Source organism: Malus sylvestris, chromosome 4, assembly GCF_916048215.2.
Source record: "Malus sylvestris chromosome 4, drMalSylv7.2, whole genome shotgun sequence".
In the NCBI taxonomy this organism is placed as follows: domain Eukaryota; kingdom Viridiplantae; phylum Streptophyta; class Magnoliopsida; order Rosales; family Rosaceae; genus Malus; species Malus sylvestris.
The window spans coordinates 27,946,052-27,959,341 of record NC_062263.1 but is presented as its reverse complement, the minus strand read 5'-3'; the positions used below and the strand labels follow the sequence as shown (position 1 = coordinate 27,959,341).

Genomic DNA, 13,290 nt, shown 5'->3' with positions numbered 1-13,290 from the left:
GATTTGTAGAGAAAACACAATTTGACTTGTAGAAGAAAAAACTACTCTTTTTTACCCATAACATAGTCTCTATTAGGCAAGGGTCACCACAAATTGTAGGATATCTTATTAAAAATGTGCATATGTTTGTGTGGGACATGTGCATATGTTCGTGTGGGACATTTTATTAAAAATAATTGATACTAGTATAGGTGCTCGCTCATTATTACGGGTTTTAAAATCATATTAACTGTGTAAATTTAAGAAAATGTACGCTGCTATATACTTTGAAAATGTACTAAACGAAGAAAAAAAATCAAGAGAGCAAAACTGCGTCTATAACATTCAGCCGACTTAAAAAAGTATAATAAATATGTTTAATGAACCAGTAGCATTACTTAATTAAAAATAAGAAACCACCGGATTCGTTTCACATCATCCTTTCTTTATATTCTTACCTTGGGCTTTGACTCTGCTTTAGCCCGCTCCATAATCTCCCGAATTTTTTTCTCTTCAGAAGAGTACTCCAAAAGTTGAGCACTGACATATTTGTTCTCCAAGTGATCTCCGCAATGCTCTACCAGCTCAAAAACTTGGCTGCCGAGCATGGATATACCGCCGGAAAGAATATAAAGAAACTCCGGTACGAGGGAAGGGAAGTTGTTTTCCGCAAATTTCCTGAAACGGGACATTTTTTTGTGGCAACGGTGGAATGACTGAGAATGAGAAGTCTCCTTTCTTTTTATATGGAAGATGATGACTTCAGGGAATTTGCGAAAGACAACTTCCCTTCCCACGGACCAGAGTTTCTTTATATTCTTACCAGTGGTATATCCATGCTCGGCTGCCAGGTTAGAGTGTTGCATAATCAATTGGAGAACAAATCAGACAGCACCCAACTTCTGAAGTACGCTTCTGAGGGGAAGCTGATAAGGGAGATTATGGAGCAGGTTGAAGCAGAATCGGAGCCCAAGATACAAGGAAAGAAAGGTTGATGATGTGCTGTAATGGATGAATGATTGCACAAATGGAGAACAAAGCAACAACCTTCATTTTCCTTTCTGTCTGCTGCTCTCACATGGCATTCAAATGGACTGCTGGGCTTATAATATTGAAAGGCTCAATAAGAATGAGTTATCAAACAAAAAGTAGCACCAAAACCAGTGCTTGATCGTGTTTATCATCCCTCGCTTCTATACCCCGGGAGGTTAAATCGAAGGTCAAAGATCAGTAATTGAAGGACTTCATGCAAACATTGACGAATGTTCAAATCAACCTACCATTTTTGAATGATGTGTTGCTACAAAAAAGAAGAAACATGTGGACTTCGAGAAAATGATTCTAACGGAACAATGCAGTGCAGTAAGCTGCCACTATCTCTTGCATGTTGAGAATTATGATTTAAGTGCTTTAAGTGATCTCGGTGCTAGTATTAATTTAATGCCTTATTTTTTTTTCAGTGATTGGGTCAATGAGAAATAAATCCTACATCGATTATCTTTCTGATTGTTCTGTTGCAAGTCATAGGGGCATAATTGAAGATTTAATTGTCAAAGTCGACAATGACTATGAACAGTCAGCTAGCAACGACACGGCTAACTCTAACGATTTTGTCAGTTTTTCAGAGACACTCGATGAGCCTCTGATCGGGTCGTCATTTATTCCTCCTCATCGGCCATAAACCCAACCGTCAATAGTGGACTTGACGAATTACTACGTCTGTTCCTATGGAAGGGTCTACCTCCGGTTATCGCGAAGAAGACTTGGAGTGCTATGTCAATCGCATCCGAGCATTGCGCATTACAAGTCCCCCAGGTTTGGTCGCAGGTGCCTGGTTAGAAGAGTTGAGACATTGGTATAATCCCTTTTAATGTCATCTTCCGAGCCTCGATTGTAGGGGAAAAACCTAGCCAATCGCCACACGGTTGGGTGCCATTTTCTGCTGAGTTTTTCAAATCTGGCGTTCGGTTGCCTTTGCAACCTTTCCTTCATCGTGTCATAACCCACGCCGATTTTTCAAAGTCGACCCTCGCCTTGCCCTTATCCGACGTGTCTCGTGGTCTGTTATGAGTTTTCTAACTTAAATACAATTCCCTTTTTTTTTCTTTATAGTTGACTGGTCTAGGTAGATCCCCATCTCCGAGAAAGATGAGCTTCAGTTAGTGGTCATCACTTCTTTGTCTTCTAGAGAAATTTCCATTATTGTTATCCTAATCGATTCCTATTTACGAGCGGTCGACCTTCTAAAAAGTAAATTGCATGGTCTCTCAATACTTGTCCCTGATCTGAACGAACTCACTTCTACTTGTTCATTTCTAACTCTTTCGTACTTTGCCAATCAAATTGTCTGCCGAGCTATAGGGAAAAAGACTAGGTCGACAATAGTAGGTCAGGCGCTCAGCTCAGCCGTCACGGTCCTCCTTCTCGGTCGGTGTAGAGCACTCTTTCAAGCTCTAGCAGGAATGGATCCTTGGGCAAACGCCTGGCTGGAAGTGATCCAGAAGCCTCGATTCCTAAATGACTAGCAGTCGACGCCTCCACTTGACATGCCCTGATCCCGCTGTCCGAAGGACAACGAGATGGTCACGTGTTGGCCGACACCCGAGGATGACGCAAGCCATTTAATGAATGCATATGCTGAGAACATGTAAAACATGCATATAATTTTCGCACGTAACCACGCAAAATAGTATTCAAGTAAAAACCTTAACAAAACAAAATATAACAATCAACTGCCAATAATTTAAAAGTGATAATGCATGACATGTTCAGAGCATACTACCAATACGAAAAACAAGCAGAAGGAATATTGGAAAGTGCGATTACAGGAGATGTCCTACGCAGAGAGGACACAAATTCACTGATATGGGAATGCCTCGTAGCTCGGATTGTATGCCTCATTTTAGGTCCTAAAGGGAGCGCAAACAAAACATGAGTGGACCAAGTTTATATATATGTAATACTAAAACAGTTATTCTTCAACGTACTAACCCCCAGTTTTAGAAAGCTCATATAGCATAATAAGTAATAGGTTTTTCAAAAACCCTAGCATGCCATAAAACCTTCATAAAACATATATCGTATATAGTGTGCTTAGTAGTGGTATCACAATCGCCCGAAGGCACTACATCGCCCGCCCAAATGCATAGATATATCTTCCGCCTAAAGGCACTACATCGTCCGCCTGAAGGCACATATATCATTCACTCAAAGGTACTACATCGCCCGCCTGAAGGCACATATGTATGAATATCCACTAAGTAAGCATAGAAAATCATGAACATAATCTTTCCAAAATATATCTCATTGGAGCTCAATAGTTCAAACATTATATCATAAATTAGGGTTAATCTTAGTTTACTACCCTGAAATTTCTTCGTTTTCAACTTTGGTACAACAAGTTTTTTTCGTCCCAGTCTGGTACCTAAAGTTATAATTCAGGGACACTTTCATAAGGCACATAAGTATGAATATCCAATAAGTAAGCACAAAAAATCCTGAACATAATCTTTCCAAAATATATCTCATCGGAGCTCAATAGCTCAAACATCTTATCATAAATTACGGTTAATATCAGTTTACTACCCTGAAATTTCTTGGTTTTCAACATTTGGTACATGAAGTTTTTTTCGTCCCAGTATGGTACCTAAAGTTATAATTTTGGGGCACTTTCATACATCTGTTAAGTTTTCCGTTAGAACTTTTGTTAACTGATGATGTGGCACCCACGTAGACAATAACTGGGCGCCACATGTCAATATGGACCCACTTGAATATTAACAAATTAAAAAAAAATTAAAATTACAAAAACATAAAATAAAAAAAATACCTACCCGTCTTCTACCCATTATTGAGTTTTGAGCTGCCTGGAAGCATAGGTGATGACTTTCCTGTGCTGCATCAGAACACAACCTAATCTCGACAAGGACGCATCACTGTGTTGGGGACTTGCAAAATCCAAACTACTGAGTAATCACGAAACTTCAAAGTACTGAAGTGTGGTATCATTTTCACTTGCCTTATCTGTCCCTTAGTAGAAATGGTATGTTCTTTAGTTTTCCCCCAAGCAGGTGTGTCATCTTCTCTGGAAGTATTTGTCCTCCATCCAAGAATGGTATCTTTACCTGATGTTTTCCCCCAAGGTGATGTATCATTTTCACTTGCCTTACTTGTAGTTTCGAGCTTGGTCAAGTGCGATATAAACCATATAGGAGGAGTCCCCCAAGTCTCCGAGCGAGGAAGGTTGACTTAGACTCATTCGTCTAGATTATACGGTTCTGCAGGAAGGACGTTATGTTATAGTGACATGTTCCAGCTTATCATTGATCATTCTGGTTCAATCTTTTGCATAGCAGAAGTGGTGCGCAACCTTTGCATTTGAATGGTATTTCAGAACATCATTTCTTAGCGACTCATCCATGCTTGGTAGCTTCAGTGTACAGAGCCAATATCGCATCAACTGTTCTGAGGTATTTTTCGACGAAATTCGAGACATGACAATAGTTGAAGATGAGTACTCGAGAGCAATGCTAGGTAAGCAGCCAGGCAAAGGTTCCGGGCAATCAGTTCCAAATCGGAAGTTTGATTTCAGGTTCTGATTGATTGCTTTCTTTCTCATTGTCTTGCAGGTAGGAGCAAGGGCAAAGGAAAAGATAGGGAAAAATCATGATATGAGATACTCTTGCTTTTGACCATGATGATATGATATACTTTTGCTCTTGAAGAACAGTTTTCTTGATGAGGAAATGAGTTGAGCATTTTGGGTGACTTGGTTTTGGAGGTATTCTCGGGGAGGAAGAAAATATAGTATTTCGAGATACTTTGTTGAAGATGCATTCTCGGAGATGAGGAAAAATTAGGCATTCTCGCAAGTCTACTTTGCCATGGAGGACGAAATTCAACATATATAAGGATTTCCTAATTAGCAAGTAGTGGTGTTATTCCTTTACCCTTGTGGGTAATAGTAGAGTAGCTGGAACTGCAAAATTCACACGTCTTAACTTTGTCAAAGATCTTCGATAAAGTTACCCGTGGTATCCGAGAAGCTGATGTTGTGTGTGAAGATTGCCGACAAATTTTATCTAGGAAAATCTGGCTCTCGAAATTCGGAGAGCGGTGCCTCTTCGATTTTTGAACAAGCGGCCATGTTGCCCTTTCTTTTATAGGGGCACCAATTATGTTCAAGAAGTACGCTTAGAAAGTTACTGCTTGTAGAAATTTCCCCTTTGATTTTTGTACTTTTGAGATTTATTGGACCTCATTTTTCCTTCATCATTTCTAAAAATGGCTTGCCCACCTTGTTTATACCATATTTAGGGCCTCGTATTTAGATCTCGTACAAATACTCAGGGGACTTAAATGTAATTATGTGATAGAGGAAGGGGCAAATATGTAATAAATGAAGAGTCCTTATTCTATAAAAGGACCCCTCACCCTCACAATTAGGGGAGGCCAATTCCTAGGCCCTCTCACACTCTCTCCCTCGTTTCTCAGAGAGCAACACTGCCAGCTAAGCAACCGCCTCGTCGCAAGCATCACTCCTAACCCATCACTTATGTATTGAGGAACGAGCCCTTATTCTATCAAAGGGACTCTCTTACCACCATTAGAGAGCATCGCCGCCTACTGAGCAACCGCCTCGCCGCGAGCATCAACTCTAGCCCATCATTCATGTATTGAGGAGCAATCCCTTATTCTATAAAAGGGACTCCCTCACCTTCAAAACGCCGCAAGCCGAGCCAACCAAGACAACATAAGCCACGAGTCGAGCAGCCTCGCAACGTGTGCTACTTCTAGTTGAGCGTCATTTCAGATTGAGCACTGTCTCGTATCGAGCATCAGTTCAAGACAACATCTAGTTACTTCGGCCCACACAAGGACTGAATTTCAAGTCTCCAGCCAAAAGACTCTCTTGACTGAAGACTTGGGGGATTATTGTTTATACCATATTTAGGGCCTCGTATTTAGATCTCGTACAAATACTCGGGGGACTTAAATGTAATTATGTGATAAAGGAAAGGGAAAATATGTAATAAGTGAAGAGTCCTTATTCTATAAAAGGACCCCTCACCCTCATAATTAGGGGAGGCCAATTCCTAGGCCCTCTCACACTCTCTCCCTTGCTTATCAGAGAAATACAATACAATCAGTGTGGACGTAGCCCACACCTTGGGGTGAACCACGATACATCTTGTGTTATTTAGATTTCATGCAGATTCACGGTCGGATTTACGTTGTTCCAAAACCTCCGGTTTTGTGCATCAACATTTGGCGCCGTCTGTGGGAATCGATACGAAAAGTTGTGTCGGTTCTCTTTCATTTTTTCATCTCAGTCGTGAATCTGCAAAAATTTGCAAAAACCCAGAAACAGAAAAGATCCAGATCTCAAAATCACTCATCTCTCTCTCATCACTCAGTTTTGGTCTTCTGAAAACATCAAGGGCCAGATCTCTCTCTGAGATCGCCCCCATCGGCGCCGCCATCGGGCTTTTCGCTGAGATTGAAGAGGAAGTCGCCGAGGCTAAGGAAAAAGCCAAATCCACATCGTCTTCTTCATCCCCAACTGTTACGCCCACGCTTCCTTCTGCTACTGCCACTCCCACCCCTGCAATTACCCAACCTGCTCCATCTGCTACTCCTACTTACACTGCCAAAAAGAGCGTGGCCATTCATTTTGCTAAGAAGCTAGCTAAGCAGCACAAGGTTGAAATTGCTTCCGTGGTGGGCATCGGCCTTTTTTGGCCGAATTACGCTGCTGACGTGAAGGCAGCCGCTGGAATTGTCAAGCCTGTTAAACCCGTCGCCATTGAGCCCATTCCAGTGGCCATTGCTCTACCCAAGCCTTCTACTGCAGCCCCGCCTCTGCTTCCCGGCTCAACCGTGGTGCCATTTACCACGATGCAGGCTGCTGTTTCGAATAACATGATCGAAGTCTCTTGGTGCCAACTTTCCGGGTCGGCTACCCGATTAATAGTGACGCAATCGACGCCCTTTATGAGAAGGTGAAACCAAAGGGTGTGACAATGACTGCATTGTTGGCCAAGGCAGTTGTTATGGCGCTTGCTCAGCACCCGGTTGTGAATGCGAGCTGCAAAGACGGGAAGAGCTTTTTGTATAACAGCAGCATAAACATTGTTGTTGCTGTGGCAATCATTGAAGGACTCATAACCCCTATTCTGCAGGATGCTGATAAGTTGGATTTGTATTTGCTATCCCAGAAATGGAAAGATTACTATGCCAAGGTGGATGCGGTGGTTTACCTGGCGGATGCTTACGACAAGGAAAGCAGAAAGCATGGCTACCATTGAGATAAAGCAAAAGCAGATAATATTAATGTGATGCATAGTGGGGTGGTGCAGTCCACAACCATGATGATGATGGGCCAGCAAGCCAGCTCATTTGAATTCAGATCTGAAAGCAGCTATTACTCCCAGTCTCTTAAAAACCATCCAAGCCAACGAACGCTACCAACAGAAAGCAAAAGAGAAAGCAAAAGCAAGGAATAAACACCCCACCAGAATGATGTGATTTACTTTTCTTGTTTTGTATGATGTAATTTATTTTTATTATCTTTCGAATACATCTGTATAAACCCCATCAGAGGGTAAAAAAAAAAAAAAAAAAAAAAAAAAGGCAAAGCCCAAAATAAATGGGCTGGCATGTTGTGTGGAGGGCGAAGACCCATAAGCCCAAAATAGCACCAACCAAGTGATCAAAAGTACGCCCAGTACTTCCAAAATTATTCGGCAACCCACCGCTATTATCACCAACCAGGTGATCAAAAGTACACCCAGTACTCCAAAAATTATTCGGCAACCTGCCGTTATTACCACCAACCAGGTGATGAAATGTACAACCTGTACTCTAATATCATTTGGTAACTAGCCATTCATGCCACCAACCAGGTGATGAAATGTACAACCTGTACTCTCCTTCATGCCATCAACCAAGTGATCAAAAGTACGCCCAGTACTCCAAATTATATATGAGCATTACTCATGTAATTTATACATAAACATTCATGAGCATCACTCATGACAACATCCATGAGCATCACTCATGTCAATCAGATTCAAAAGCTTCATTTACAGAGCTCTAGCTTCAAAAGCTTCATTTACAAAAGCTCCAGATTCGAAAGCTTCATTTACAGAGCTCTAGCTTCAAAGCTTCACTTGCAAAGCTTCACCTACAAAGCTTCAGTGCAGGGTATACAAATACCACCTCTGAACAACAGCCACTTCGACCCATACATGGATTCAATTTGAAGTCTCCAGCCAACAGACTCTATTGACCGAAGACTTTGGGGACTACATTATGTACCATATATTGGGCCTCAACTGGACCTCATGAAAAATACAAAATACTTGGGGGACTTAGCCCATTACTTATGTATTGGGAGCGAGCTCTTATTCTATAAAAGGGACTCCCTCACTTTCATTAGAGAGCACCCATTATTCATGTACTGAGGAGCGAACCCTTATTTTATAAAAGGGACTCCCTCACCATCATTAGAGAGCAACGTTGCCAGTTAAGTAACCGCCTCGTCGCAAGCATCACTCCTAACCCATCACTTATGTATTGAGGAACGAGCCCTTATTCTATAAAAGGGACTCCCTCACCACCATTAGAGAGCATCGCCGCCTACTAAGCAACCGCCTCGCTGCGAGCATCAACTCTAACCCATCATTCATGTATTGAGGAGCGAGCTCTTATTCTATAAAAGGGACTCCATCACCTTCAAAACGCCGCAAGCCGAGCCAACCAAGGCAACATAAGCCACGAGCCGAGCAGCCTCGCAGCGTGTGCTACTTCTAGTTGAGCGTCATTTCAGATTGAGCACTGCCTCGTATCGAGCATCAGTTTAAGACAGCATCTAGTTACTTCGGCCCACACATGGACTGAATTTCAAGTTTCTAACCAAAAGACTCTCTTGACTGAAGACTTGGGGGACTACTGTTTATATCATATTTAGGGCCTCGTATTTAGATCTCATACAAATACTCGGGGGACTTAAATGTAATTATGTGATAAAGGAAGGGGAAAATATGTAATAAGTGAAGATTCCTTATTCTATAAAAGGACCCCTCACCCTCATAATTAGGGGAGGCCAATTCCTAGGCCCTCTCACACTCTCTCCCTTGCTTCTCAGATAAATACAATACAATCAGTATGGACGTAGCCCAAACCTTGGGGTGAACCACGATACATCTTGTGTTATTTAGATTTCATGCAGATTCACGGTCGGATTTACGTTGTTCCAAGACCTCCGGTTTTGTGCATCAACATACTGACTGTTGTTTTGACTTGAATTTTGTGGAAGATGCAGACATGTCTCCTCAAGACATATGGCACCCATCTTTTTTATCCCCTAATGGTCATCTTACCATTGGGGACTCTGTGATGAAGAATGACATAACTGCTACGGTGGTGGCTAAAAATCTTCTCACTCACAGGGATAACATGATACTCTTCAAACGGTTCGATGAGGTGGATGTTCAAGACTCTCTGGCTTTCAGTGTTTAGTGTGCGGGCTTTGTGTTCATTATGGGCTAGCGCCAACCTGCTTGAACCTGCCAAGTTGAATCATTGATGACTAAGGTGGCAAGTTTCAGACAAGAGATCATAAAGCTCAAGTATGAAAATAAATAGTTGCACATGCTTGCAAATAATTACTCCACGAGCATGAAAAGAAAGCTTGACCTACTGCAAGAATCCGAAAGTTGAATTCGAAGTGATCATCGGAGGTGTGTGAGTTAATTCCAAAGGCACCTATTGCCTTTGTCATCTGGAGCTTTACCAAGTACTGAAGCTCCAAATGATCAACCTCTTGTGCCTCATCTTTTTAGGGTTCTGCCAAGTGCTGAGGCTTCACATGAGCAACCTTTGTGAAGGCTCCCTCTTGTTTGTTTGTTTTGATTCATGTGTATGCACATATCTGTAATTTCTTGGAGATATCAATGAATAAACTTTATTTCATTCAGTGTATTGTGTTAAATACACTAAGGCATACTTCACTAAGCTTTTGAATATATTTTTTTAAAGTTTGTATGTTAAAGCTTTATGGGTGAAGTCTTTCGGTTGAAATAGTGATCCCTTAATTTCCTGAGTGAGGAAAGCTTCTCGGTTGGGGACTTAAAAGATCTAAGTCCCTAAGTAGTTGCGAAACTTCCGAGTACCGATGTATAGTAGCATATAGTAGGAGTCTTCCAAGTCTCTGGTTGATGAGAGTTGCCGAATGAGGTGTCTTGCTAGTAGCCAAGCTTTCAAAGTAACAAAACTTCACCTTTTTCTTTTTTAAGTGGTAGCCCAAAACCCCTTCTTTATATGTTTATTTTTATTTTTATTTTTATTTTTTTATGAAGGTTATTAGGCCAAAGAAGAGGAGGTCAGTGCCCTTTTTCTCTTTGATTTTTTTGTTTAGTTGCCAAGCCCAAGACCGGTGCCCTTGTCGATTGCTGTGTTGTTCTTTTTTTTTTTATTTGCTAGGTCCTGCCCAACTCTCATTTTATGTGAAGCCCAAGGTCAGCACCCTTTTGGGCTACTGCTTTTTTGTTTTGGCCCGAGGCACAGCCTCATTTTGTTAAGCCCAAGATCAACCCATGAGTGTACCCAATACCAAATCTTGCCGTGCCCCAGCCAGCTTCCCCATTGATTCTCAATTATCTCTCTACTCCTCCCACTGCAAAGCAAAGGTTTGTGTCTCTGAATTTTTTCTTTTTTGCTTTTTTTTTTTGGATATTTGTAGCAAAAGTATGTGTTTGGAAAATAGTTTAATAGGTAAAAGTTATGGTTGTGGTTTGACTAGTGTAGGTTTATTGATGTAGGTTTTAGTTTGAACATAGCTTGGATAGTTAAAGTTTTGTGTTGAAGCTTTGTAGGTGAAGCTTTTAGGTTGAAGCTTTGTAGGTGAAGTTTTTATGTTGAAGCTTGTAGGTGAAGCTTAGGGGTGGGTTAAAAAAACTGAAAACCGAGAACTGAACCGGACCGAGGCCGAAAAAAACCAAACCGAAAACTATCAAACCAAACCGAACCGAACTGAATATGGCTGGTTCAGTTTCGATTTTTCAGGTTTGGAAATCGAACTGAACCGAACCGAACTGATATATATATATATATATATTGAATTATTTTTTATAATATTTTAATTATAAAAATCATAAAAATTAAAAAAATATCTGAAACCTTGGAGACTTGAGGGTTCGAACCCAAGCTTTTCAGGTTGAAAGGTTTCACTGAAACCAACTTGGCAACGGGTCTTGTTTTGTTATAATTGTAAGATTAAAGTATTTATAAAGATTGAAATCTATAGTCTTTTGTGGAATTAGAAATCAACAAAACCCTAGCCACTAGTGGTAGCAGCCATACCTTTTTTAGTTTTCATTCCCCTCTCGTCCCTTGTGCCTCCAGACTCTCTCCCTCCATGTCCATGCCTCCAATTTCTCCATTTTTTTCTCTCTGTTTCTCGATCTTCTTACTCCAGGGTAAGATCTCCAACCTCTCTTGTTTATTTTGTCGATTTATGGTTTTTTTTAAGAGTAAATTCTATGGAGGGAATCTGAATTTTTGGTGTAAATTTATGGGTTGTTGTTATGGTTCGTATTGCAGATTTGTTTGATTTTTGTGTTGTGAGAGTCCTACCCATTTTTTTCCTTTTCTTTTTTTTTTCTCCCCTGATATCATTATTTGCTTGGTTCTCCTCTTTCTTTGCCTCAGTTGCAGCAAAGGCAGCAGCAGCACCACCACCACAACCAGTTGCAGCAACTGCAACAACACCACCTCCACCAACTGTGGTGGTCTTGCCGCCTAACACAACCAACAAGTATGCAGCGACCACCTTCATCTCTGCTTGAGAGGGCTCTGGATCTGCGAAGTGCGGAGAGAAAGGGTAAATTTGCAACCGAATGCGGAAAAAAAAATGTGCTTCAAGCTCTAGATATTAAAAAAAAATTCATGAAAAAACCGAAACCAAACCGAAAAAATTGGACACCATTAAACTGAACCGTTTAAAACCGAACCCAGCCCTAGTGAAGCTTTTATGTTGAAGCTTGTAAGCTTTTATGTTGAAGTTTTGTAGATGAAGCTTTTAATTGGTCACCATTGATAGGGATTTTTACCACCTGCAAAAGTAGGGATAAAAACACATAAAAATACTTGCAAGAGTACAAGGTTATCGTAGTATAGCAGCTCAAGTAAGGTCGTTTCCGCAAGGATTGAATGAATAATTTATGTAAATACCAAATCTTAATTAATTATTTGAAAACGAAGTTTGGAAGAGGTTGATTTTGAATTTCCCCTTAACAATCTTATGTAGTTTTACCAATTACCTATGAATTAATAATTCAAAGTAAACATGCATAATATCATAAGCAATTAAATAAAAATTACATATTCATGCTAAGGCTCAAGGCATCGCCCTAGCAAACGAAACTAGTTATGAACAACCATAAAACAAAATGAATTTTATTGAAATAGAAAAAGGATAGAAAACACCTTGAAAATACAAACCAGTGCATTCTCCCAATTGATGTGTGCGTCTCTTCCTTTTCTCTAATGGCTAAAAAGCCTTCGTTATACTACTACAAAATAAAATCATTCCTAGAAAAGGTCTTAGAATAAAACTAGGAAACATAATAAAATAATAAAACAGAAAATAAAAGGTTTCCTATTTAAACTAAAATTCGGACTTATCAGAAAATCACACTTTTGACTGACCAAATCAACTCTGATTTGGTCCCAAAAGATCTCTTTTGAAAGCTGAAGACATCCCCTACAAATCCTCAAAAAGGAATATTCCTCAAAATATGCCATTTTGACCTTCAAAATACCCAAAATATCCAGAAACGTCAATCTGGGAAAGCTGCGCGCTGGGTCTTTATTTTATTGCCACGGTCAAACGGCCTGGTAGAAAAATCTGGAATTTTGATACAATCATCTTGAAAGGCACACGAACATCCTCCAATTTGAATCACTCCAAAATTCATCCGTTTGATCACTTTTTGCTCCAGAGGAAGTCGAATGTCCTACATTGGAAATATATAACAAAATATCAAAATTCTACCAAAATAACCAATAAATTAATAGTAAGATTAGGGTAAAATATATGGTATAGTATGGACTCATCAACCAAAAATTAATTTTGTTTCACACTATCTTGATCAAGAGTGTGTGAAGCTTTTGACATTTGTAGTTACCTCCTTTGTGTTGAAGGTTTTGTTAGGCACCATAAATTGATTTTGCTTCACACTATCATGATCAAGAGTGTGTGAAGCTTTTGAAATTTGTAGTTGCCTTCTATTTGTGTTGAAGCTGCTG

At 40.3% G+C, this 13,290-nt stretch overlaps 1 protein-coding gene and 1 pseudogene across 1 annotated transcript in view; one reads left to right on the top strand and one right to left on the bottom strand.

The window, feature by feature from the left end:
* Positions 1-13,290, bottom strand: part of LOC126619033 (kinesin-like protein KIN-14S) — a 43,275-nt gene that overhangs the window by 13,009 nt on the left and 16,976 nt on the right. The gene's annotated exons all lie outside the window — the stretch shown is intronic.
* On the top strand, positions 726-7,286 carry LOC126619637 (dihydrolipoyllysine-residue acetyltransferase component 4 of pyruvate dehydrogenase complex, chloroplastic-like; annotated as a pseudogene).